This window comes from Halichoerus grypus, chromosome 5, assembly GCF_964656455.1.
Source record: "Halichoerus grypus chromosome 5, mHalGry1.hap1.1, whole genome shotgun sequence".
NCBI classification, from domain to species: Eukaryota; Metazoa; Chordata; class Mammalia; order Carnivora; family Phocidae; genus Halichoerus; species Halichoerus grypus.
Genome location: NC_135716.1, coordinates 114,017,708 through 114,044,601, shown reverse-complemented (window position 1 = coordinate 114,044,601; position 26,894 = coordinate 114,017,708). Strand labels below are relative to the sequence as shown.

Below are 26,894 nucleotides of genomic sequence, written 5' to 3'. Positions count from 1 at the left end.
GAGCCAGGAGGAGAGGGAGAAGCAGGCTCCCCGCCGAGTAGGGAGCCCGATGTGAGGCCCCATCCCAGGACCCCGGGACCATGACCCAAGCGAAAGGCAGACACTTAACCGACTGAGCCACCCAGGTGCCCCTAAAATCCACTTTTAAAAATTGGCTGTGATTTCTTTTTTAAGTCTATTCTATGGCCACAGAACCCTGCCTAGCTTCATGCAGAGGTTGATCCTCGCTCAAGAGGGAGACCGGGTCAGCAGGCCGACTAAGCCATTCTGACTATAGGAACCATAGGAAATGTAACTTTTCCTCTATCTCACACCTTTGGCGTATCCCTAACCCTCATGTTACAATTCCTCAACTGTGTACAATTGCTTTGCATTCTGCAGCTAGGAAGAAAGCGATAACAAATACTTCTGGGAGAGATAGACTCTAACCTATGAATAACTAAGAGATCTATTTTTGCAAAAAAGTTTTTATATGCTAAGCCTCAGTTTCTTCACCTGTAAAATGAAGATAACAATATTACATGTCCTACAGAGATGTCCTACGGATCACTCTTCAGGAAATCTTCACCACTCACCCTATTTAAGAGCCACACTCCCCTCCTGGACCCTCACCAATACTACCTAGCACCCTTCCTCCCTTGATTTTTCTACAAAGCATTTACCATCTTCTCCCTATCCAATATTTTACTTTTAAAATTCTCTTTATCTCCCTCGAGAATGTAAATTCCATGAGGGTAGGGATTTTTGTCTGTTTTATTCTGTATCCCCAGCACCGGGAGCATTTTCTAACATATTATAATCCTCAGGAAATATTTATTGGATGAATGACTTCTGTAAAGTGCTCAGCAAAATGGTTATACATGCCAAGTGTGTAATACATGTTGGTTATGATTATTTGCATTATTCCATGCTGCAAGGTTCTAAGAGTAAAGAATGAAGAAGTTCCTGAGAGGAAAGAAAGGGATGCAGACAAGAGAGAATTAGTGAGGACCCAGAAACACAACAACGCGTGTGGCATCATGTTGCTGCTGTGGGTTGGGCCTACGGATGTGGGTGTGTTAGTCACTCCATGCCAGGCCCCCTAAATAACTTGCAGTACCACCATATAAGGATGGTTCATCATGTCTCCATCAGAGAGCCCTTCAAACAATGGTATGTGCACGTTAGCCAACTGGTACACCTCTTTCTGATTCTTAGAGCAGAATCTGGTGTGGGCCAATTGTACTTTCCATAGTCATTCTAATCACAAGCATTAAAAACTTTCAGTATTTCATTTGATGCTTAAAAGGAAATATGAAGAATTGCTCCAAACCAGCTCTGGTTAGCCGTCCCACAATAGCACCACCAGGAGGGTGCCGGGCTATAAGAACCAAAGCGGAAGCTCCGAGGAGCATCAGAGCAAAAGGCTGGAAGTGCTACAGCAGGAAGAACTGAGCTGTTACAGGCAGCAAGGAAAAAAGTCATCCCAAGTAGATAGTAAGCTATCAGGGCATCCTGACAAGGCGTGTTCCCGCTATATGAGCTCACAGGCCATATATAGCCCAAATCAATCAACAGTCTGCCTTCTATCTTGATAGGAAGTCGGTTCTTTCAAAAGGTACTTGCATTACCTCACTTCCTACAGCACACACACACACACACACACCCTTGTATTTCAAGCTCAGTTTTCTTATTGAAATGCTCTGCGGACCCTCAAAAGAGAAAGGAGGAATTCTTCAAAGTCTTGATGAAGGTGTCATTGTCTTGATGCTTTGAAAGGACTAGTGTGAAATTATTTGTCTGGTTTCTTCATCTCAGCTCTTACTTTCCTCACATGGAGGTACACTCAAGCTCCACACAGGGATTCCAGGAGCTGAGCTAGTTGTGGGCAGTCTGTGAAGTCCAGGGGCTTTCTCAAGGGAGAAGAAGAGAAGTCTTGTGAGACAGCTATAGGCAAGTGATTCAAGGGACACAGTTACACATCCAGCACCTTTGTGTGAACTGTAAAAAGTTGCCTCCTCTAGGCCCGTGGATTGGAAAAGTTTTCATTCCTCAAGGCTGAAGCATCCCTGAGCCTGGTGAGAGAAGCAGGGCTATATTTTAGCCACTCCCATCCCCTCCCCTTGTTTGGACCTCTCTGTGTGGGACGGAAACTGCCTAATTGTACTTGGTGACTGGCTATGTGAGAGGGGGTGTTGCAGGGCTAGACATACATGAGGAACAAAATACCTGACCCCTACTGTATACACCCCGCAGATGAGACCTTTTTCCTTTGCAGCCAGAGTTTAGCCTGTTCTTGGATCTACTCTAGAAGATGTTGAACTCCTATTCTTTCTCATGCATGCTGCCCCCAAGCCACTAGCCAGCTCCTCTCGAGGCCTGTAATGGTATCATTACTCAAACTAGGTGGAACTAGGAAGAATGTCTTTTGTGGGTTTAAAGGTTGAACAAGTAACTTAAAAGTTCATTTGGAAAGGGACAATGTGGTGTTATGGAAAGGCCACAGGACATGGAATCAGCTGACCTGGAATGGTGGCTTGATAAGGGTTAACTTGGTGAGGCTGAACTACATTTCCCAGAATTCCCTTCCCTGCATGTTTCCCATTAGAGTGGCCACAAGAGATGTTCTTGGGTGAGATTTGAAGGGGAGCAGTGAAGCAATAACCATTTCATAGGTTGCACATGTTGTCACTAATCTGTGACTCACCTCACTGGTTCCCCCAAAGAAGTGTCTTTTATTGCTGGTCCTGCCTTCCCAGAGCACTCCATTGCAAGAGCAATTGCGTGCTGACCTACTTCACCCACCCCATTCCAAACTTCCTAGTTAAAATTACACTTGCATTTTTCTCTGACAGCGAAATAAGCCAAGCCCGATCCTGTCAACTGACCTCCATCCCCTCCCAGGTGAAATAACAGCATTTTTTCAGGGTTTTTGAGAGATGGGGCTTTTACACAAAGAAAGGATGTGAGTAGAGTTTGTAGACACCAGACCAGCTGGTGGAGGAGGTATTTTGGGGTATTTGCCTTCAAATCGCGACGTGACTGACCCCATATGCTCTATTTGGATTCACAATCAATGTGATTACTTATGACCTTACTAGCAGAGAATATAAATACCTCAAAGAAGGCCTCCACTGTTTAAATTCTTCTCCAGCCTTAGGGACTTGCTGGAATATGGGGTATTGAGACAAGGAGGCCTTTTACCGCTCCCTCAGCTCTGTCTGCACTGTCTGCACCCAACGGCCATGAATACACCCTTCCTAAGGTCACTTTCTCCCTTTCATCCTGCTGTGTTATCACCCTGCCTTCCATCTATCTTGTCAAAAGTGAACAAAGCATATGAGCTACCCTAGGACGGCTTGACACAGAAAAGATGTCCTATCAAAATCCCAGAATGTCACGATGAACTAGTTTAGAAACAGTATGATGCACTGCATTGGCTTTTCCAAAGTCAGTCTCGGGGGAAAAAATATTGAACCTTTGACTCATTCACTGACAATGTGGGAAATTAAATGGGGAAAGAAAAAAAAAAGAGAAAAAGGAAGGAAGCAATAAATGTCTTCCTTTTTGCCCATACGTATCTGATTCAGGGCAGCTCAAGAATCTTGGACTACAGTCAGCCACAATCATGGGGGATTCCCCAAGTGAAGAGGCTAAACATTGGCAAAACAAAAAGCAGATTTGGTCCACTGCATTCCTACCCTAATGGATGCTGAGAAATAGATGCTCTATAACCACCCACAAATTTCCTGGTACTGCTGCTATCATTGCAAAATGCTGGCTCTTTCAAAGTATCATCTCTTGCCCCTGCCAGAGAAAGCCAGCCTTTAAAAGAAACTAAATCCAAGGTCACTTATTTCCACATAAAGAGACTATTTCGTCAGCTGCCAAATTCATTTTTCTAATGTACTCTTACCCAATAACTTAAGCTTCGTGTGCTGGGCAGAGTCCAACTTGGGTAATTCCATTCTCCCAACCAAATTCTCCCAAAGAGTTTGAACTGGACATGACATTATTCTTCACTTCTTCAGCTATCCCATTATTAATCCAAATGCTTTTCATCCCCAAAGCATAATGGAGATATGAGGATAGAATTTCTTAGAATTTAGTGATGAGAGATTCCATTATATAAATTTAGTAAAGTTCTTTGGAAGTCAAATCTAGATTCGTTTATTCAATGAATAGTTATTAAAGTATACGCCAAGTGCTGTTCTCAACACTGCAGATGTAGCAGGACACAAAGAAGGTTTTTGCCCTCAAAAAGTAACTATTGGAGAGAGGGGCAGGAATCAGACTATTTAAGTCATGATACAGAGTTTGGATATTATTATAGGTGCAGTTGGAGAGTATTGGTGGAAGGATATGATCAGCTTTGGGGTTTTTTTATAGGATCACCATGAAGAGGAGAATCCACTATACAGAATATGTATGGGCCAGAGTCCTAGCCTTCTGCTACTTTCCACTGGAATTGAATCATTCCAGGATCAACAAAACTGTGGCCATAATTTCCTCCCAACAATCCTTCAAACAGCATTGACTCTTGGTTAGCTCAAAGGGTCAAGGAGGCCAAAGCCATGGTTTGATCATGTGGCCATCAGTATTGCACTGTTCCATGACAAATCCTACCCCTCTTCTTTTCTAGCTGGCTGTACTTCATAGGCTCCCGTTGGTCATATAGGACACCAGACAAGAAGGTAAATGAGGAAGAATTATCTCATCTCCACTGCTCCAAGAGCTGCCTATGATCTGCTAAAGGTGGTTCAGTGGCAAAATCAAGGAGCAAAAGTATCTCTACATATATGTGACTTAACTGAATGGTGGTGTTCTTGGAAGAGCGTTACTACTGACAAAGAGTCACTGAAAACTTTCTATGTATTGCCCTTCCTGTGAACAGTGACAATAATAAATAAGAAAGTCGCAGAATCTGAAAATAAGGGGCACCTGAGTGGTGCAGTCGGTTAAGCATCCAACTCTTCATTTGGGCTCAAATCATGGTCTCAGGGTCATGAGATCAAGCCCTGTGTCAGGCTCTGAGCTCAGGGGGAGTCTGCTTCTCTCCCTCTCCCTCTATGCCCCACTCTCTCTCTCTCTCTCTCTCTCTAAGTAAATGAGTCTTTTTTAAAAAAAGGAATCTGAAAATAAAGGGGGACATTAGTGGTCATGAAGTCCAACCTCCCACCTAATGTAAGATTCTTCTATGCAGTGCTGATAAGGAGTCTTTTGTGTTCTATACACCTCCTATGTCAGATGGGGGCCAAATGAATAGCAATTTAATTGCAAATTGTTCTGTTAGCTAGGAAAGATCACCAACTGTGGTACCTATTGCCCAAAGTTGTGGTCTGAAGGATCAAAGGACAGATAAAGTCACATCTTAAAGAGGGGCCAACATTAAGACCCGGAAAAAGAGGACCAAATAAGTTTGTCAATCGCAGAAGCAAGAAGGAGAATAAAGGATACTGAGCCATACAAGAAGATACCCAGGATGCTGATGGATGAGGAATATAGAGTAGGTGGATTGGAGGTAAGTAAGTCTGAGGAAATTCTTACGGGTGTGTACATGTTCTCATGATGGAATTTTTAATACAATTCTCACACCAATATGTATGATTGTACCAAGTACTTTTGGAGGGGCTGGAAGGGAATTTATATCCTGCTTCCCCTAAATGGTCACTGCCTCACATGGAAGTCCATTGCATCATTAGGAAGTACCAGTGTTCACAATATTCTCTGTATCCTCTTCCTTCTGGCCATAGGTCTGTTCTTGCATGACATACGGAGCAAATCTAATTCCTTTTCCTCATGACAATCCTTCAAATAATTAAAAACAGTTTTCATGTCCCCTTTCAGTATTTCCTGCTGTAGGCTCCACATCCCTAGATTCCTTTGACCCTTCTCAGATAGCATAATTTCATAGCTGCCAAACTTTCAAATTGACAAGGACTTCAGAAACTCAAGTCCAGATCTCCTTCTTTACCCAGGAGGAAGATGAGATTTAGGGGGTTCAAGTGTAGCTGGGTAGGGAGTGTGTTCTGCCCGGCGTCACCTGGAAGTGGCAGATCCAAAACTTAAACCTCTTAATTCCCAGTCCAGTGTTTTCCCCACATCTTTCAACAACCCTTCCTATCCCACTTACCTTCCTCTGGATTCATTCCAGATTCTTAGATTTCTTCTTCAAATGTAGCCCCTGATGTCAAACCCACTTGCAAGTGTGTTCCAAACAGCCAAGAGAATAAGGCAATTGTTATCTACTTTATAGTAAACTCTATACATCCATTAAGGCTGTTATGATTACTTTAGGTTTCTTTGGCAGACCTTGATGATTCATATTGCATATGTAGTTAATTAAAACCATTTGTACATTTCTCTTTAACTTGAAATGCGTCAAGCAAGAAACTTTTCACCTCGTACTAGAATGGTTCATTTTTAATTTAACTTATGTATAGGATTATATATTGAATCCTCCTAAATATCTCTTTGTTAGTTTAGATATATTCTTTTACCTGGTTGAAGTATTTTTGAATGCTAATTGTCCTATCAGGCATATTAACTAACCACCCACATTTTATGACATACATAGACTCAACAAGCACACTGTAGCAAAGACAGTTCTTGCCAAATATGCCATGTCCTCCCTTACTTTTCCCAGACTCTGTTGTAATTGGGCTGGAGCCATGTGACTACCTCTGGCCAATAGATTGTGAATGAAGGTGACGTCACTTCTGGGCCAAGTCATTAAAGAGCCAGTGTGATTCTTCTCTTCTTCTATTCGCCTGATATAGAGATCTTGCAGGCCACGTGGTCTGGATGCCATGACTTCAGAGGAGTTTACATGAGCCCATGGCAATCCATTAAAGACCTTTAACAGTATTCCATTAAAGACTCTACCTCCAGCTACCAATTCAATTTATTGCCCAAAGATATCATAAAAGACTGAATTAAATGCCTTGTTAAAATTCAAATATATGAAGTCCCAAGGAGCATGGTAATCCATTGTAGGATTTTAAGCATGGGTGTGATATACTCAGATTTGAATTTTAGAGATGCATGGGAGTGGGGCGTGATTGGAAGGAGCTAGGACTAGAAGGAGAGGCAGCTAAGAGGTTGACTTTTGAATGTCTAGAAGGGGAATGTGATGACTGGGGCCCATACGATCTTACTAAGAACAAAGTTTTGTCAGTTACTTCATTTCCACTCTTGCCAGTGTTGCTAAGCTGGCATAGCAGAGAAATAACCAAGTCCACAGTCCTGAGCCTGGCTCTGGCCTGCCGCTCAGCTGGTCCTGCTCCATTCTCCTTCTCACTTCCAGCCATTTGTACACTTTTCCATTTACTTCGATGCCTTGAGCATTCCCTCTGATGCTGGGCTTTTGCATGAGTCCTTTCTTCTGTTTAGAATGCTTTCTTACCCTGTCCCCCTGTCCACCCTAATTCCTCAAACTTCAAATTTCAAGTTTTTCAGGGAGGCTTCTGACCCCCGCTAAACTAAGTTAGATCTCTTTGTTTAGACCATTTGCCCCATACACTTCCCTTTTCAGAACATTCAGTACCCCTGAAATCACTTCTTATAAGATCACCTGCTCTCTCCTTGAGACTAAAGGTTCTTTGAGGGCAAAGGCTATCTGTTACCACTGAGAATTTAGACAGTGCTCAGTAGGTATTCAAATAATATTTGTTGAATGGGATTATCTAATCATTTGTTCTGGAAATGTGCCAGAAACCAATGCTAAACTAAATGGATTGTAAATTTTAAAATCTCCTCTTCTTATCCTCTGTCCTTCTCCAGATTCGAGGTATTTGCTACAGGACTCCTCAGGAATGACCAAGAGTGATTCTTTCAGGTTTCTGGGGTTGGCATTGCTTTGGTGCAGAGATCTATGAACACAAATTAAATGCCCAAATCTGGCTGGCTGCCTGTTTCATAAATAAAGTTTCATTAGAACAGAGGTACACCTGTTTGTTTCTAAATCACCAATGACTACTTTCACACTACAAAAGCAGAGTCGAGTAGTTGCAACCAAAACCATGTGGCCCACAAAGTCTAAAATATCACCTTTACAGAAAAAATTTACCAACTGCTAGTCTAGTAAAAATATTTTAACTCATTGAAGACAGTTAGGTGATTTTTTTTCTGTCATCTCATCTATATTTGGCTTCTTTTCCTTTTTTCCCTAGCTTTGATCTGCCTTTACAATTTGAAATTTATTCTTTCTATTAAAGAATCCATAACAAAATAGACAGATGCCTACTGTCATCTGCTGATATACTTTCTGCTCCATATAGTGTCTCTTCCACATTTGTCTTTTTATAATAAAAATCATTTATTAAAAACAAAAATCAATATTTTTCTTTCTTTAGTTATTCAATTCACATTTTCTTTTCTTTTCCAGTTTTATTGAGGTGTATTTGTGGGGGGGCGTTGTTTTTTTGTGTTTTTTTTAAGATTTTATTTATTTATTTATTTATTTTTAAAGATTTTATTTACTTATTTGACAGAGAGAGAGATAGTGAGGGCAGGAACACAAGCAGGGGGAGTGGGAAAGGGAGAAGCAGGCTTCCCGCTGAGCAGGGAGCCTGATGCGGGGCTCTATCCCAGGACCCTGGGATCATAACCTGAGCCGAAGGCAGACACTCAATAACTGAGTCACCCAGGCACCCCTATTTGTGGGTTTTTTTAAGATTTTATTTACTGTGGCACCTGGGTGGCTGAGTTGGTTAAGTGTCTGACTGTTGATCTCAGCTCAGGTCATGATGTCAGGGTTGTGAGATCCACCCACACATTGGGCTCTGTGCTCAGTGCAGAATCTACTTGTCCCTCTCCCTCTGCTCCTCTCCCCCACTTACGTGCTCTCTCTAGTAAATATTTATTTATTTTTAGAGAGAGAGAGAATGTGCACGAACGGGGAGAGGGGCAATGGGAGGGGGAAAGAATCTCAAGCAGACTCCGCGCTGAGCCCAACACGGGGCTCGATCTCATGACCCCAAGATCACGACCTGAGCCGAAACCAAGAGTCAGACGCTCGACTGAGCCCCCCCAGGTGCCCCTTATTGAGGTATATTTGACATATAACCTTGTATAATAAGTTTAAGGTATATAACACAACAATTTCATCTATGTGTATACTGCAAAATGATCACTTCAGTAAGCTTAGTTAACGTCCATCACCTCTTCCACATTTGTTCTCCTTGCTCTACACGTGTATAACAAAGCTCATTTTATTGCCCTCAGAATTTTTATAAGATGCGTTTCACTCTTAGCTTCCTTGTACAGGTTATTGTGCTTTTCTGTACTCCTTCCACCAACAGTTCTTCCATCACCAGGGACTCTTCACAGTAAGAACTCACCAAAGAACTCTTTGCAGGCACAATAATTCCTTCAGGATCATTTTCACTTGTGTTATCAGAATTTTATTTTTGAGAGTTACATATGTCTCATGGTGGATCTTTCGATTATACCTGTGAATTTTTCTTTTTCTTTTCCAGAGATTTCCAAATGTTATATTTTTTTAAAAAGATCTGTTTATTTATTTTAGAGAGAAAACATGTGTGCACGTGTGTGTGTGTGGGTGGGGGGAGGGGCAGAGGAAGCCGAAGAGAGAGAATTCAAGCAGATTCCCCACTGAGCATGGAGCCAGATGCAGGGCTCGATCCCAGGTCCCCATGATCATGACCTGAGCCAAAATCAAGAGTCAGAGGCCTAACCAACTGAGCCACCCAGGTGTCCCTCTCAAACTTAAGAGTTTTGAGAGCATGTCAGAAGCAGCTCTCAAATTTTGGACTCTTATAAGAATCTACTACCTTTCTACAGTTCCCCAACCAATTCTACCACTTGGTCAGTGTTATGGGTTGAAATATGTCCCCCCAAAGAGATATGTTGGAGCCCTAATCCCCGGTACCTCGGAACGTAACCTTTTTTGGAAATGGGGTGTTTATAGAGGTAATCAAGTTAAAAGAAGATCATAATCCAATAATAATGACACTTTTATCTCCAACGAAGAGGAGAAATTTGGACACAGAGACAGACACACCATAGGAAGAATGCCATATGAACATGAGAGCAGAGATGGGGTGAGCCTCTGTGAGCCAATGAACAGCAAAGATTGGAAGCAAACCCCCAGAAGCTAGAGAGAGCATAGAACAGATTCTTCCTCCCAGGCTTCAGAAGGACGCAATCTTGCTGACACCTTGATCTTGGACTTCTAGCCTCTGGAACTGTGAGACAACATGTTTCTGTTGTGTAAGTCACCCAATTTTGTGATACTTTGTTACAGCTGCCCTAGCAAATGAATATAGGCAGAATTAGTCCACAGATGGGAGAGTTTGCCCGCTGATTCCAACGTGAACTCTGCCTCATTTTCCTGGTTCTGCCTGCTCTAGTTCATCCTATCAGAGCCCATTGTTACCCCACTAAAGATTCTCAGACTTGAGACCTCATCTCCAGATGTTTTGTTTTGGTAACTGTAAGGTGGAGCCTAGGAATCTAATTTTTATTAAGCCCTAGAGGCAATTCTGAGGTATAAGAGTAGGAAGGACTTAACAAACTTTGTGTAGTTGAGTCTCCTTCCTGGCCCCACGGCCTTAGCATATCTGAAAACGGATGGATCCACTTCTGCTGCTGAGCTCAGCCAGGATCCAATGGTCCCAGTGGCAACCAGTGGGATCCTGTGCTCCTTGTATTCCTCCTCAGGTGCCCAGGCTCAGGACCAGGCCTAAGCTGGGGGCCTGCTATTCCCTCATTCCCTTATTAGCCCTCCCCCTGAGAAGAGCCCTGACCCTAAACCCCAGACTGGTGGCTAGGCCACTAAACTCTGAGGACAGATCTCCCAAATGACTGACTGCTCACTCTCCTGCTTCTTGAGCACCTCCTACCCTCAGTTTCCAACCATGCTCTGGTCATTTTGGAGGAATCATGTACCCAACATGGGAAATACTCTCAGTAACTGCTGCATGACTTATGAAGGGCCCTTCCCTACCCTCTAGACACTGGATGTACCAACCTGGCTACATCTCCATAACCAAGCTCAGCAACTCTTTGGATGGCTCAGTGTGCTAGATCTTGTACTATACACATCCCTTCTGGTTTTCATGTTAGGCTTACAATCGAATGAGGGTTACAAAAAGGTACATGGATACACATTATCTATGAATACAGGGCTCTAAGGGCAAAGAGCTGGAGCACCTGACCAGGGTCTGGAGGGGTTGGAGGTAGGGAAAGCAGCTTGAAGAAGTTCCCATTTAAAACCAAGACCAGGGATGCCTGGGTGGCTCAGTCAGTTAAGCATCTGCCTTTGGCTCAGGTCATGATCCCAGGGTCCTAGGATTGAGCCCTGCGTCGGGCTCTCTGCTCATTGGGGAGCCTGCTTCTCCCTCTCCCTCTGCCTGCTGAGAGCTTGTGCGCTCTCTCTCTCTGTGTCAAATAAATAAATAAAGTCTTTTAAAAAAATTAAAAAAAAATAAAACCAAGACCAAATAAATAAATAAAATTTTATATAATATACCTATATATTATTAATTTTATGTTATGTATAATATTGATATTATTATATAATAACACACAATGCTAATATATAAATGTACAAAAACATATTATTAACATATATTAATGTAATGTTAAGAATATAATATATTTTCAATATATTATTTATTATAATTAGTAATTCTTAATGGGTTTGGGAAGAGAGAGATCTTCAGGCTCAAGAGCCAGAGAGAGCATGATGGTTTCTGGTAAAAGCAAGTAGCTGGAGGCGTGGGCAGGAGGCAAGGGTTTCCCAGCCCCATGGTGTCCCGTAGGAGATCTTTTCTGGAAGAGAGGTAAAACCGACGGATCACTCACGTCAGTCATATTTGAGAACACGTCCCCTGTCCAGCAAAGCATCCCAACACCTGCATGAGGGGAAAGTGGGTGGATGCACTTGAACTGACCCTCAGCCCTCATTCAGTCTCTGACTCTCCTCTTGTCAGCTCTCTTCATCTTCTCGATTTAATTTCTCTTCCACGCGACTCAACCAGCCTCAAAAGCCACAAAAATAATCTGTTATTGTTATAGGCTGCAGTTTCTTTCAGACTTTAGCAGGCAGCCTCTTCAACCTGATGTAGCTAAAATCTTAGGGATAGCCACCTTGGCCACAACCCTGCACCACCTTTTCCCCATCCCTAGCCATTCAGGATGGTCCTTACAGGAAGCCTGCAAGGAAATGAATTCCTGCTTGGAATTAAATAACAAGAAGTTTCTAGCAATCTAGATTTGACACTCACCACTCAAGAACTTGAGACACTGGACATAAGACTGGTCATGAAAGACCCTCCCCCAGTCCCAGGTATTTGAACTTGCCTGTGATATAAGTCTTAACTGGGACAGCTTGGGACAGATGCTCTCTTGAGCTGCGGGTTATACCTTCCTATTTAAAGGACTATTGATCAGCACAACATGGCCCCTAATATGGAAAGCGAACGGTAAAAAGGAAAGGCAAGCATTTCCTCACTAAACGAAAGAAGAGATCTGAATCTGAGGAGCCCAATCTGGCACTGATTGAAAGTAAATTACCAGCTGATTAGATGGCTGTAAATACAGGGAGAGAAGGCTCAACAGGCAGCTGGATTGCGTAAGGAAGAGGGAAATTAGAGAGCGCACGGGAGGTGCTGAGCACAGACAGGGCTCGGCAAAGAGGAGCAGTGGCAGCTCTGTACCGCCAAGATTATAGAAGCAGGAAGGGACCTGTAGGAAGTGTTCTGTAGATGGAGCCGGCGTGAAAGTGTAGCCCCCCACCTCCCACTCCAATCCCCCCAGCCCCACATCCCTAATGAGCCCGAAAGACGGATGTTTGTTATTGCAACACAGGAAGTATCAATGACTTCTGTTCAGTGAGGAAAACCTGTTTTAGATTATGTGCAATCTGGAAGCTTCTCACTTCCTACCATAAAAGCCACTCTCATAAAAACCACTCACATCCCTGCAGTCTACAGAGACGGAGTCCACGCAGATGTCAATGAGAGATACCATCCCCCAAAGAGCAGCTGGGCCTGTTTCTGCAGACAGCAAGCACTGAAAGAAGCGAGCCCCTGTGAACTCAGAGCTCTGCAATTAGTAGAAGGAGCTTGCCACAAGGAAGGATCGAGTAGTGTAACTAGGAAACTAGGGCTCTCCTGTGCATACCAAAAAAGATCCCCTCTTCCTCTGGCAAATCTCGGGAGAGAGTCGGGCCAGCCTGGGAGGAGGTAATTGGGGCAGAAATGGTGGGGGAGAAGGAGGATGGCTGTAATTTTTGCATTAGTGATGGAAGTGAGTTTAGCAAAGGACAGACAGTGGATGCCTTAGTCACATGAGTATTACTGTTTCCATAGCCCTGAGCCCTCCCTACAAGCTTCTCTAAGCCCTAAGCGAGGCGGCTGTATGCTCTCATTGTCCAAGGGGAGAATACAGACAGAATATATAGCTTCTGGGTTAGCTCAGCACCCTCATTTTCTTGGGGTTCCAGCCCACAGGCCCTGGAGATGCTCTCACAGGAAGGAATGCCTGGGGGACATGGGACCAGATGACCACATCAGTTACAGTTTACGTTTAGAAGGAACCATTCCAGTGTCACATGGCAGAAGACGTAAGAGGATGGGTAAGTAATACAGAAAGAAAACTGGGGGGAGGAGTTGAGAAAGAGGTTATTGAGCTTTGGTAAAGTCATTTCTTTAGCCAGATCCGACTAAGGGTGTCACTAATTCCCTAAGATCAGACATTTGAACTGACAACACACTGGATACTTCTTGAAGCTTCTTGTGTGGCTACCACATTTGGATGTTCCTCATACAATTAACTGTTTAGATAACTGGATACAGTTCTCATTCCACATGGGGAGTTAGTCATTCTCCACACATCTTTCGATTACCTCTATACAGTTCAGAATTAAAGAGCATCTTAAAGCACTGGGGGTGCTTTAAGAAAACTGTCACTGTCAAAATTAAGGTGTGTTTTTTTTTAAAGATTTTATTTATTTATTTGACAGAGAGAGACACAGCGAGAGAGGGAACACAAGCAGGGGGAGTGGGAGAGGGAGAAGCAGGCTCCCAGCGGAGCAGGGAGCCCGATGCGGGGCTCGAACCCAGGACCCTGAGATCATGACCTGGGCTGAGAGCAGACGCTTAACGACTGAGCCACCAGGCGCCCCAAGATTATGTTGTTCTGAGGGCAGATTCCAGGTATGTAGTCCCTTTCATCAAATGTGTCCTTGCCGTTCTCTGGATGTCACAAAGGCCGGGATGCTGCAGATCACTAAAGGGACACACAGAGCTTACACTGGCCAAGGAAAAAATCAGAGATTCTTTGAACTAGTTTGGGGCCAACTTTGAGATGAGGACAGAAATGCAACTGGGTTCACTTCATCTGGTGTTAACATGAACGTTAACATGCCAAATATCTGAGTCACTGACTAAAAATAAGAACAGATTGGAGAACTAAGCGGTGTGACTGGGAGGAAGAGTGATGCTGAAGAAAAGGAGTTCCTCATGTTGACAGCTGCTTCCCTAATGGACAAGGAGTATGAAGAACAGACACTGCAGAGTGTGAGGGTTTTTTGTTTTGGTTTTTTGGTTTTTTAAAGATTTATTTATCTATTTGAGTGTGAGAGAGAGAGCATGAGCAGGGGGAGGAGCAGAGAGAGAGAGAGAGAGAGAGAAGCAGACTCCCTACTGAGCATGGAGCCTGACGAGGGGCTCAACGAGGGGCTCAATCTCGTGACCCTGAGATCATGACCTGAACTGAAATCAAGAGTTGGACGCTTAGCTGACTGCACCCCCCAGGCCCCCCTCGGTGTGTGAAGTTTTAAAAGACCTTTGACAAAACCATCTTCTTTGCACCACCACATCTCCCTGCCCTGGAACAATTCCCTCAAGTTCATTCAGTTCTCTGTCTCTGACAAAGTCAAGGTGAGGATCGAGGGAATGAAGTAAACATTTGGTTCTCACAGACTCAAGAAGTACAACCTCCTTCTCTTCAGGCATCTCTGTTCTGTTTTCTCAAGACAGCAGGGGAATCCCAAGAAGCTACAGTGTGCCCTAAAGGAGCCAATTGAAAGCATTGAGTCTACTTAGTTTCCAGGAGTCTAGGTTGGAACAAAGTTTATTAGTGAACCTTGCAGCAACTGTAGCTGCTCAATTTTTCCACATAGTTTCTTCTCTGTAGCTAGAAAGTATAAGTAAAAGTATATCTCAGGCAAGAAACGTTTAACAAGGTAAGATTTTAGAACTGCTTTGGTTAAACCTTGCTCTCCAAAAATTCTGCTGCAAGAAAAAAAGTACAGTCCTTTCCTAAAACTGATCAGTATTCATGTAATTCCCATCGAAATCTGAACAAGTTTCTTTGCTGGCCTTGACAAGTTTATTCCAAAATTTATATGGAAAAGAAAAGGCTCTAGCATAGCCAAAACAATGTTGAAAAACAAAGTGGGAGAGGAAGTGGGAGAAACCACTCTTCCCAACAGTAGGGCCTCGTGTGTAACTACAGTATTAAGACAGCATGGTACTGGTAGAGGGAAGAGGCACATAGATCAGTGGAACTGAATAAAGAACCCAGATCTAGAGCCACACAAATATGCCCCCGACTAATTTTGATAACGGAATAAAAGCAATCCAATGGAGGAGAAATAGCCTTTTCAATAAATGGTGCTGGAAAAATTGGACCCTCAGAGTGTGAGGTTTTAAAAGACCTAATGAAAATTAATACGAAGAAAAGACCTAATACGAAAATTAACTCACAATGGATCATGGACTCACATGTGAGCATAGAACTCTAAAACTTGTAAAAAAGAACACAGGAGAATATTTTTGGGACCCTAGGGCTAGGCAGAGTTCTTGGACTTGACCCTAAAAGCATGATCCATAATAGGAAAAATTTATAAATTGGACTAAACACTTTTGCTCTATGAAAGACTCTGTAAAAGGATGAAAAGACAACAGGCCAGGAGGAAAGATTTACAAATCACACAACCAACAAAGGCCTTGTGTCTAGAATATATATAAAAATTCTAGAAACTCAACATTTAAAAAAAAAAAAATGTATCCAAGGCATCTTTCAGCACCACATTTCACAGCATGTATTCTTTTTTTTTTAATTTTTTAAAAGATTGATTTACTTATTTTGAGAGGGGGGCGGGGGGAGGGCAGAGGAAGAGGGAGAGAATCCCAAGCAGACTCCCCCCAATGAAGGGCTCAATCTCACAACCCTGAGATCATGACCTGAGCTGAAATCAAGAGTCAGACAGTCAACCAACTAAACTGGACCACCTGACTTAGGATCTTGGGGGTGGGGGAGGGGTTGGTAAAATGCAAATTCCTGTGTCTCCAGAAATTCTGATTCCATAGATCTGAGTGGGGCATGGGAAATCTGCCTTTATTTCTTTGTTTGTTATTTATTTATTTTAGCAATTTGCTTTTAAAACAAGCTACTCAGGGTGTCTGGCTAGCTCAGCCGGTAGAGCATGTGAGTCTTGATCTCAGGGTCATGAGTTTGAGCCCCATGTTGGGGGTAGAGTTTACTTTAAAAAAAAAGAAAGAAAGAAATCTATTAAAAATTAACAATGAAAAAATTAAACAAGCTCCTCGGGAGATTTATTATTATTATTATTATAATTAAAGTTTGAGAGCTTCCACAACTATTCAATCTAGTGAACCGTGAAGGAAGAGCCACATTAGAGAGGAAATCGGGATGGGGCCACTTGTGCCCTGAAGGGTACTATTTAAAGACTAACAGGGACTATTTAAAGAACAACAACAAACCAGAAGTGTTATGAATAATTTCTAAGGAGCAGCCACTCTCTAGATTTATTAGGATGTAAATGAAATGATGAAATGCCCTCCCCTCCCCAACTCAAGTATACAACTATAAGGAGAACTTGCCACATATGGAGAGATTTTAAAAAAATTCTCATAGTCATGCTGCTCGAGGGGCCTGGTGTTCACAAAGGGCTTGTGAGAGCCCAGGAAAGACCCTGTTCTCTGAGGATAAAGCATGCACTTTAGCAAGTTGGGGGACAATCATGCTCCAGCCGAACCAGTGTCTGTGGGCCTGTGGGGAACCCACAGCCAGGGACCCCAGCTATGAGGGGTGAAGGCCCGCCTCGGGGTTCTCTAACATCACCTTCTATCACCCTTTCCCACTCACTCACACATACATATATACACAGGTCTAGAGATTAAGGAGCAGCTCCTTCTCACCAACCCACCAAATAGTCCCTGTTTCTGCCTTCACTGTTTTGCCTCCAACGCATCACAGGTGGCAAAGGAGAGCCTAAGGATGAGACAACATGACTGAGTGCAGACCCAGGTCACAGCCAGGCTCCTCAGAGCAGCTGGGGAGTAAGAGGGCAGTCGCATCTCTGGGAAACATGCCGGAGGCCAGCCTGACAAAAGGAACGAGAAAGCTGCCAGGGGAAGGTGAGCCAGGTAGCTGTCAACCCATGAAAAATGAAGTGGCCTTTAGGAGGACCAAGGCCGGCCCACAGAGCTGCTGGCCAAGAACGCACGGATCTGAGGGCAGGAATGACCCATCAGCCTGATCCTAAGACGGCCTTTGCCCTCCAAGGACACTGCTGCGTGGCTTTTCAGACCCCAGTACAACCCAGGTCCCTGAGTTTTCCAGTCTTTGCTCACTTGTGTCTGTTGTATCTCCTCTCGGTCACAGTTGATGGGAGCTGATTGGTGCTGAAGCAGACTCCAGTTCATTTCCGTTCACCTCATTATTTGTTTGAATTCTGGGCTGAAGCCAAGCGACAAACATGAACATTCCCCCCGCAGAGCAGGCGCACACAGACACTTGGAGGCACGCTCACACGTGCCGCACTCTCCCAGGCATGCACACGTGTTTACACGAGCGCGCATCCTCACCCGGACACACTCGCACACAGGCGCTCACCCATGCAGACACCCCCTACTTGCCTACACGCACTCCTGCACACGGGCACACACAGCTGCTCCAGCTGCGGTCAGCTGTGCAAGGTCTCTGCCTTCCATGACTGGGGCGTCTAGGAGAACTTCAAACCTGAGAGTTCCTCCTCTCGCCCTCCTGTTCCCCTGGCCGCCTGGACACCGACGCTTGCCATCTGTAATCCATCACTACATCTTACGCCCTGTTTCCAGCCATTGTCAGTCGAGTGGGAGACCTTCCAACCTTCTGTCTCAATGAAAGTCAACTGTTGTCAACCCAAGCTCCCGTGAAGTTCCAGGGACTAGCCTGACTTGGATTTTAAACAGTCCTGCTGGCCGTCCTGCCTGTGAATCAGGCTGGGCTCCAGACGAGGTGGGGAAGCCCTCTAGTGGCCAAGGCTGAAGTGACAATAGGCGTGGAGGGCTCCGGGATGCCGCAGGAACCAGTCCACTCTTCCTGAAACCACAGTCCCTAAAATCTTTACAGCCTAAATCCTCCCTCTCCATCACCCCCAGATCCTTCTAGTCATCAGGTCCTATCAATTTCCCTCCCAAACAGCTGTCCCCGTTGCCCACCCTAGCTCTGCCTTATCACCCATGCGTCGTAGGGCTGCAGTGGACCGTTGCCTGGACCTCTGTGACTGATCCATTACGGACCTCGCTGCCAAATTCACCTCCCAGACCCTCACTGTTGGTCTTCTATGTTCTCTATTTAAGACTTCCAGACTTCCCCCATAGTCTCTAGTGGTGATCCTCAAAAGGGAGACACACTGTCTCGGGACAGGTTGAGCAGCATTTCCACACACAGTCTAGAGATGTTGATGTTTCTCCCCACACCATGCTCATGTTGGACCACTTCTATCGAGGTGTCGTTCCTCACGGTGCCCTATTACTCAAATGTAGAGGGCTGAGGAAAAGATGGAGAACCACAAGTCCTTGGGGCAAAAGTTCAAACATCTCAGCCCCCCACAGCCTGGCCTTGAATTTCTTTTCTAGGTTTAGTGTTACAGTGTAACATCGAGGTTAAGGACTAGAATCAGTCTGGCTTAGAACCCCGGGTGTACAACTTGTTAGCTCTGTAATGGTATGGAAGGTTCTAGATCCTTAGTTTCTTTACAGGGTTCTTGAGATGTTAATGAGGTAGCCTGTGTATGAGACTTAGCCCAGTGCTTGCCCCACAGTCAGTGCTCACTTAAGGACAGCTGTAATTAGTACTCCTCTGTCTGTAAGCCGACTGGTTTGCTCACAGGTCAGACATGTCCTTGCACTTTCCATCTCTGCACTTCGGCTCTTGACGCTTTATGTGCCTGGAATGTCCCCTCCCTCCTCTCTAATGTCAAGACCTCACCTGTTCTGCTGTGCCCAGCTCAAATTTCTTCACCTGCTTAGGGAACTGAGCTAATCCTGGACTTACGGACCTCATACATTATCTCTTGTGAGAGGGAACAAATACTTTGTGGTAGTGCACCGTATAAACTTATGCAAGTGTGTAATAGACAAATATGTGGGATATTTAACTGTTTGTGCCATCATTCTAAAAAATTAGATAAAGCCTTATAATGTGTTTTCATGTGTTACTAGAATAGTTATTCAAATTGTTTTAATATCTTACTTTTCTGCATAACTAGATTATAAATGCCATGAGGATAAAAGCTCTGTTTTATACTTATATTCTCCATAGAACATATCTTACATGATACTTTCACTATATTAGGTACTTAGTGATCATTTAATTAAGAAGTGACTGCATTTTTTATAATAGTAGTAACATGCGTCCTTGTCCCTTAAAGCAATTTTCCATTCATTATCTTATGAGCTTTGATTATCTAACTTCTACAACATCCCTGAAAGAAAAGCAAATCCTAGGCCTATTTCACAGGGAATTTCTTATTGTAAGTCTTGCAAGCAAGTTGTGTTAGTTATATGTGTTACATCACAATAACACAATCTCCAAATGGAAAGGTATCTGGGTCAAAAAGGGCAGGGTGGGTAAATTTTTTTAAAGTATGCCTGTACCATGTTTATTTACAAATCATTTGGAATGTAGCCTATAAATTATATTCTGGAGTCTAAAAACGCTTTCAGTGTAAATTGCAAAAATAATTGGTATCCCATGATGAGACACCACTGCACACCTATTAGAATGGCGAAGATATATGTAAAAGACAAAATTGACAAAGATGCAGAGCAACTGTGCTGGTTGACTTGCACAATGCTATATCTGCTTTAGAAAACAATTTGGTAGTTTCTTAGAGAGTTAAAGAAACATGACCCATATGAACCAGCAAACACATGCCTACGTTTTTACCCTAGAAAATTGCACACTTGTGCTCACACAGAAACCTATACGCTAATGCTTATTTATAGTCGGTAAAGATAAAGAACGGATTAGTAGTTTCCAGGAATTATGGGTGGGAGAGAGCTGGCTACACAGGTGCAGCATAAGAGAATTTGAGGTGGGGGGAAGGGATGAAAATTGTCTACATCCTGATTGTGGTAGTGGTTACACAAATCTACACATGTTAAAAGGTCATAGAACTATACACCCAAAAAAGTAAAGTTCGCTGTACATAAATATAACAGTAAAACCATATTTCTAAGAAAACTCAGAAGCAAAGTTCAGGAAAAAGTGAATGCTGTCAATGAATTCAATATAAAGATATCGATCACCTATTATGTATAAGGCACTGACTGGGGTAGGAGAAAGGGAAACCAGAGCCTAGCGATAAAGCAGTTTTAGGAGCATTAGCTTTGAAATCGGTTACAGCTAAGATTGAACCCCTGGTCTCTTACAAAATGTGGGTTCTTAGGAAGGTTGCCTAACGTCTTTGAGCTTTAGTTTATGAAGATAATAAAACACAGAGTACAGACACAGTAAGAGGTTGAGAAATGCGAACTATTACTACTACCATAGAATTGCTAATGCTAAAGCTGGTGATGTCAGTAAAAATGATGTCTCTGAGGCGCCTGGTGGCTCAGTCAGTTAAGGTTCAACTCTTGGTTTTGGCTCAGGTCATGATCTCAGGCTTGTGAGGTGAAGCGCGTCCTGCGGTGGGCTCCAGGCTCAGCGGGGAGCGTGCTTCCCTCCCTCTCCCTCTCCCTCTGCCCCTCCGCCTGCTTGTGTGTGCGCATGCGTGCTCTCTCTCTCAAATCAATCAATCAGTCAATCTTTTTAAAAAATGATACCCAGAATCTAACCAGTCTCAGCACTGCCACTGCCACCGCCCTGATCCAAAAGCCACCATCCCCTCCTGCGATAGCTTACTAACTGTTCTCCCTGCCCCCATCCTGCAGCCTGTACTTAACCCAGCCACCACAATGATCTCTTTAAAATGTAAGTCCAGGGGCGCCTGGGTGGCTCAGTCGTTAAGCGTCTGCCTTCGGCTCAGGTCGTGATCCCAGGGTCCTGGGATCGAGCCCCACATCGGGCTCCCTGCGCAGCGGGGAAGCCTGCTTCTCCCTCTCCTACTCCCCCTGCTTGTGTTCCCTCTCTCGCTATGTCTCTCTCTGTCAAATAAATAAATAAAATCTTTTAAAAAAAAATAAATAAATAAAATGTAAGTCCGATTATGTCACTCATCTGCTCAAAACACTGTTGTGACTCCCCGTGTCACTTAGAGTAAAGGGAGAAGTCGTCCCCGTGTTTTTGAAGACCCTGCATGCTCTCACACCATTTGCCTCTCTTATATTATCTTCTATTGCTTCCCCCCTCCCCCGCTCTTCTTCTTTTTTGAAAAGATTTATTTATTTGAGAGAGAGAGGGAGGGAGGGAGAGAAAGCAAGCAGGGGTAGGGACAGAGGGAGAGGGAGAGAGAATCTCGAGCAGACTCCCCGCAGAACGGGCAGAGCCAGACCCGGGGCTCGATCCCACACCTCCGTGATAACATGAACCGAGACCAAGAGTCGGAGACTCAGCAGACTGAGACACCCAAGCGCCCCCATTCTTCTTCTTCCACACTGACCTGTTACCCTGACACGGCCTCTGTTAGCAGCCGTGGTACTGGCTCTTTCCTCTGCCTCGGACAGTTGCCACGTGTTTGCACCGCTCACTCCCTTGCCTCCTTTGTGATTGGCTCCAATGTCACCCTCTCAAAAAGGAAAAAAAAGGGGCGCCTGGGTGGCTCAGTTGGTTGGGCAACTGCCTTCGGCTCAGGTCATGGTCCTGGAGTCCCGGGATCGAGTCCCGCATCGGGCTCCCTGCTCAGCAGGGAGGCTGCTTCTCACTCTGGCCCTCCCCCCTCTCATGCTCTCTCTCTCATATAAATAAATGAAATCTTTAAAAAAAAAAAAAGGAAAAAAAAGCCTATCCTAATTGCTGTATTTAAAAGTTCAGCCTGCTCCGCTTTCCCCCAGCCCTAGCAATCCCCCTTGTCTTGCCCAACTTTTCCTTTTCCATATGTCTTATCACCTTCTCTATAACAAAACCAAACATTGGCAGATGGTTCTCTCATAAATTGCTGGTGGGAGTATGACTTGATACAACCACTTAGGAAATCTTTTAAAAGATTTCAAAATATTTAAGTATTGAAAATTTAAAGATTTAAAAATCTTTAAATGTAAAGAATATCTACTAAAGCTAAAAATATCCTGTGCTGCTTCTGCATGTAAATCCAACGGAAAGGAATGCCAAAAGACACGTATTAAGAATGATAAAAGCAGTTTTATTCATAATATCTCTGAACTGGAAACAACCCAAATATCCACAGTAGAGTGGGTAAATAAGTTGTGATATTTTCAAGCAATAGAGTAATACACAGCAATAAAAAATGAATGATGATACTCTTAACAGCATGAATGAATCCCAGGCCTAATATCGAGCAAGAGACAAAAGAGAATATTTTATATGATTTATTTGATGTTCAAGAAAGGCAAAAACTTTAATGATAAAATCAAAATAGAGCTACTTATTTCCCTAATGGGGAGGTAATCTAATCTCTCTGAAAATAATGATAATATCCATCTTGCAGGCTAACTGCAGGAAATGTATCTCTAACATCTAGCACCAGATCCTGGCACAGAGTATGGGCTAACTGAATGATAGTTTGTATTCATGTATGTTCTCCATTTGCAATAGTTTAGTAATTGGCAAGTAAAAGATCGGTTTAGGTTACCTAACACAAAAGTTTCAGTTGTATATATATACCCTTAGTTGCCTCCCAATAGCCATTCCCTTTTTCTTCTTATTAGTAGAATCTATATTTTTGTTCAGAGAAGCCATATACCCAGCCCAGAACAATGAAGCATGACTAAGCCGACCATGGAACTCCCATGCTCCTTTGCCAGACCCACTTTCCCAATCCCCCCTTACACCTAGTGATGCCCATGTGCTCAGTTTGGGCCAATGAGACCTAAAGAGGAATTCTGATGGGAAACTCTTTAGAAAAGATTTGTCCTCCTTGCTAAAAGGAAAGGTACACATTCTCTCACTGCCCCTCTCCCCCCGTTTTCTCCTTTTGGATGGATAATGTACGGAGCTATGGCAACTGCCTTTTGATCATGAAAATCAGAGAGAAAATGACAAATAGTCCCAACTTATCAGAATTAGCAAATCACCTACCTTCAAAGTTTTTGTTCTAAGAATTAATTATCTTTATTATTTAAGCTCTATTATTTAAGCCATTGTTAGTTGTGTATTCTGTTACTTCCAGCTGAAATCATTCCTGGGACTATTCCCTTATAGAAAAACAAGTGTGCAAAAGAGAATGCTTATGCCAATGATTAGGACACCTTACCATGCTCTCTTTAATTTGCCCAATGTCAGAGCACAGCCCACTCCTTTCATGGTCCTTCCACGAGTCTCTTCCTTGCCACTTTACTAAAATGCCTTCACTTTCTAAGGCAAACACCTTTCAGTGGCATGTGAACACACTAATGAGGTCAGTAACTTTCCTTAGGCATTGAGGCTAAGGAATGAAACTTAAAACAGGAAAATTCTATTCAATTGCTGAATTTGTTGGAGGGTAGCCAACTGCTAAATGCTGGTGGGAACACATACTAACCTGCATTTGCCCACAAGCACCCCAGTGCACCAATGCTGTAAATATAAATGTACCGTGAATAGGTGGCTCATTCAGGACTCATTCCTGTGTGGCAGGGCAGATGTATCTTGAAGTTAATGACATTCCATGGCCCTCGTGTGCCCACACCTCTTTCCAGGCCCTGTTTGGGGCCCAAGCAATGTGTTCACGTGGTAATACGCCTTTGTAAAACTTGGAAGTATGTTACCCACAATCAGATAAGACCTCTGTCTCTGTCCTCTCCAACTCACCCTCTCTTGCACTTGCCCTGCTGTAGGGTGGTGTTAGAGAGACCATGGGCTGTTTGGGATTCAGCTAAAGGGAAGTTGAGTTGAAGATCCACAGAGTTTGGGTTACGAAGGTTGTATTTATGTGGTTTACTTTCACATCTAGTTAAGTTATTGCTAGCTATTCTGGTGCAGGAATGGCTTCTGGCATTATTCCCGCTGCCCTCTTTGGCAATGGCAGGGGTCACACTGCAATATGAACATGACCTATTGCACTGGGCATTGAAAGTATATGGGGATTGAAGAAGAAACAAGTTTCCAAAATAATAAAGCAAGAAGCTAGTCTGTGAAAAATTCTGCCAGTCTTCAGATATGTACAATTATAAGGATTTGATTCTCACACATGCCCAGTCAAAACAACAGTTCTGTCCTGCCAGGAATCTACTCAATAAGCTCTGTATACAGTTATAAGCCCACAATATTCTTTTATGTAAATCACACAAAATAGAACTTACCAGAATTCCTGTGCTTGTGGGGCACAAAGCAACACCAGTTCTATGGTGACTATGTTTGTTTAATCACGTATTTTAAAAATCCAATATATTAGGGGTGCCTGGCTGGCTTAGTCGGTAGAACATCCAACTCTTGATCTCAGGGTCAGGAGTTCAAGCCCCATGTTGGGTGTGGAACCTACTTAAAAAAATAAAAATTAAAGTTAAAGATTAAAAAATTTTAAAAACCCAATATATTGGATCACATCCTGAATAGGACAGCATTTTAAACAAAATGAGATAAAAAAAAATTATCCATCAATGGAGCACAACAAAAAAAACCCAAAATTACTATACATATTTATAAACAAAGCAATGTATATAGTATTAAGAATAATGTGATTACATGGGGCACCTGGGTGGCACAGTCAGTTGTCATCCGACTCTTGGTTTCGGCTCAGGTTATGATCTTGGGGTGGTAGGATCGAGGCCTGCATCGGGCTCCATGCTGAGCCCAGAGTCCGCTTGAGATTCTCTCTCCCTTTCTCCCTTTGCCCCTTCCCCAGCATTCTCTCTCTATCTCTGAAATGGATAGATAAATCATTAAAAAAAAAAAAAAAAAAGAGTAGGGTGCCTGGGTGGCTCAGTCAGTTAAGTGTCTGCCTTTGGCTCAGGTCATGATCCCACGGTCCTGGGATTGAGCCCCACATTGGGCTCCCTGCTCAGCAGGGAGCCTGCTTCTCCCTCTCCCTCTGCCACTCCCCAGCTTGTGCGCTCTCTCTGTCAAATAAATAAATAAAATCTTTAAAAAAAAAAAAAAAGAAGGTGATATACAACCAAGTAGCTTAATGCAATGTGGGGGTTTTTAAATGTATTTTAATTACTCTTTTGTACGTCTTAATTTCAGATATCTTTTATATTCATTCAGAATTGTTGATCATATCAAAATTCAAAAGAAACTATAGAGGTATGTGTTTAAGACCATTCATTCATAAACACATTATGTAATTTTTCTGGATTTTTTATGTTTGTGGTACAGCCAGCATCTTAAAATTTGTGATTTGTTATAATTTTTTTCTCATTCTAAGTAAATATTTGTTTTTATACCCAATTTTGTTTTCCTAATTTTGCATTTATTTCCTTCAAGAGTGTCCTCTTGAGGTGTGAAATGTACACACCCCCGAGCTGGAGCTGCAGGCCACGTACCAAGTGCGATCAGTGAGGACTGCAAACATCATTTACCAGTGTGGGGGCTTTTCAAGCTTTGAAAGGACAAGAATATTAAATGAGAAAAATAAACTTACTTTATGGAATGCCCTACATAGAATTTGTTAAGTGAATGTAACCTGATGTTAAATAGAACCCTCTCTCTTCAATTTCTCCAGAGGGACTGATATTATAGCTCTCACCAAATATATGAGACAGAGTGCCATAAGAGGAATCTTAAAAAGAAAAAAAAAAATCTGATGTTTAGCTTCAAAAATTCCAGGACTTCTTTTGCACTTCAAGAATATAAAAAGTTTTTGGAGAGTGGGAAGGAGGAGGAAAGATTCTGGTGGGAAGGATTTCTTGGGGGAAATTTGTGCTGAGAACTTCAAGTCCTATCCTCCCGTGAGGAAATAAGAGGGTGGGTGTGCCTGAACCTCCCCCCGACCCCAGCCTTGGGGAACTTTCAGTATGACCGCTTTGAGAGTCAAATATGTGTGGCGTGGAGTTTGAGGAATGACGAGCTGCCCCAGAAAATACGCAGGGTGGGAGAAAAGCTGGTAAAGCTGGGTTAGGGCTGGTGGAGTCAAGGCAAGTAACTGCTTCATCTGGAAAATTACCTCGTCTCCTCCTGTAACAGGACACAAAGGTGCACAGGATCCAGGACCTGCCCTCCCGAGGCTGTTTTAGGGTCTCCCTAGAAGACCACGTGCAGGAGGCAGTGGGGTTCCAAGAGTGTGTGAGTGGGTCCTCAGAGAAAGTGGGGAGCATCAACACATCTCCAGAGAACCCAGCAGGGGGACCACCACAAGGGTGCTTAAGAGAATATCAACTTTAAACACAAGCCTAACTCAGCACAAAGCCAAGCAATGGCAGATACAACAGAAGTAAGACTGTTTCCTGCTCCTGTCCTTTCCTTTCTCTCTCTGTGTTCCAGCCCTAGGGGTGAGCCCAATGAAGGAAGAGGAGCAAGAAAAGAGAAATAAAGGAAAAATGTGGGCCACCAAGCCACCAGTGGTGTGGTCTGACAAATGGAGATTTGACATTAAATAAAATTCAGAGTTTTAATTA

General features: G+C 43.4%; 3 long non-coding RNA genes across 5 annotated transcripts in view; 1 reads left to right on the top strand and 2 right to left on the bottom strand.

Moving 5' to 3' along the window:
• Positions 1-26,894, top strand: LOC118552260 (uncharacterized). Of its 3 annotated transcripts, none has more exons than XR_004925442.2 (6): positions 1-1,152; positions 4,369-5,500; positions 9,973-10,212; positions 13,451-13,582; positions 25,525-25,584; positions 25,765-26,894. It is a non-coding gene; the product is annotated as an uncharacterized LOC118552260 (long non-coding RNA). The 3 variants fall into 3 exon arrangements; XR_013448068.1 differs by lacking the exon at positions 1-1,152 and having other exon boundaries at positions 1,161-4,673; positions 5,273-5,500; XR_013448067.1 differs by lacking the exon at positions 1-1,152 and having other exon boundaries at positions 1,161-5,500.
• On the bottom strand, positions 11,643-18,216 carry LOC144381902 (uncharacterized). Its single transcript, XR_013448070.1, has 3 exons — positions 17,998-18,216; positions 17,610-17,715; positions 11,643-11,775 (listed from the first exon to the last, which is right to left on the bottom strand). It is a non-coding gene; the product is annotated as an uncharacterized LOC144381902 (long non-coding RNA).
• LOC144381901 (uncharacterized) overlaps positions 22,523-26,894 on the bottom strand; it is a 48,814-nt gene continuing 44,442 nt past the window's right edge. The window contains exons 3-4 of the long non-coding RNA XR_013448069.1: positions 24,642-24,816; positions 22,523-22,689 (exon numbers count right to left, since the gene is read on the bottom strand). This is a non-coding gene — a long non-coding RNA (uncharacterized LOC144381901). The remainder of the gene's footprint in view (positions 22,690-24,641; positions 24,817-26,894) is intronic.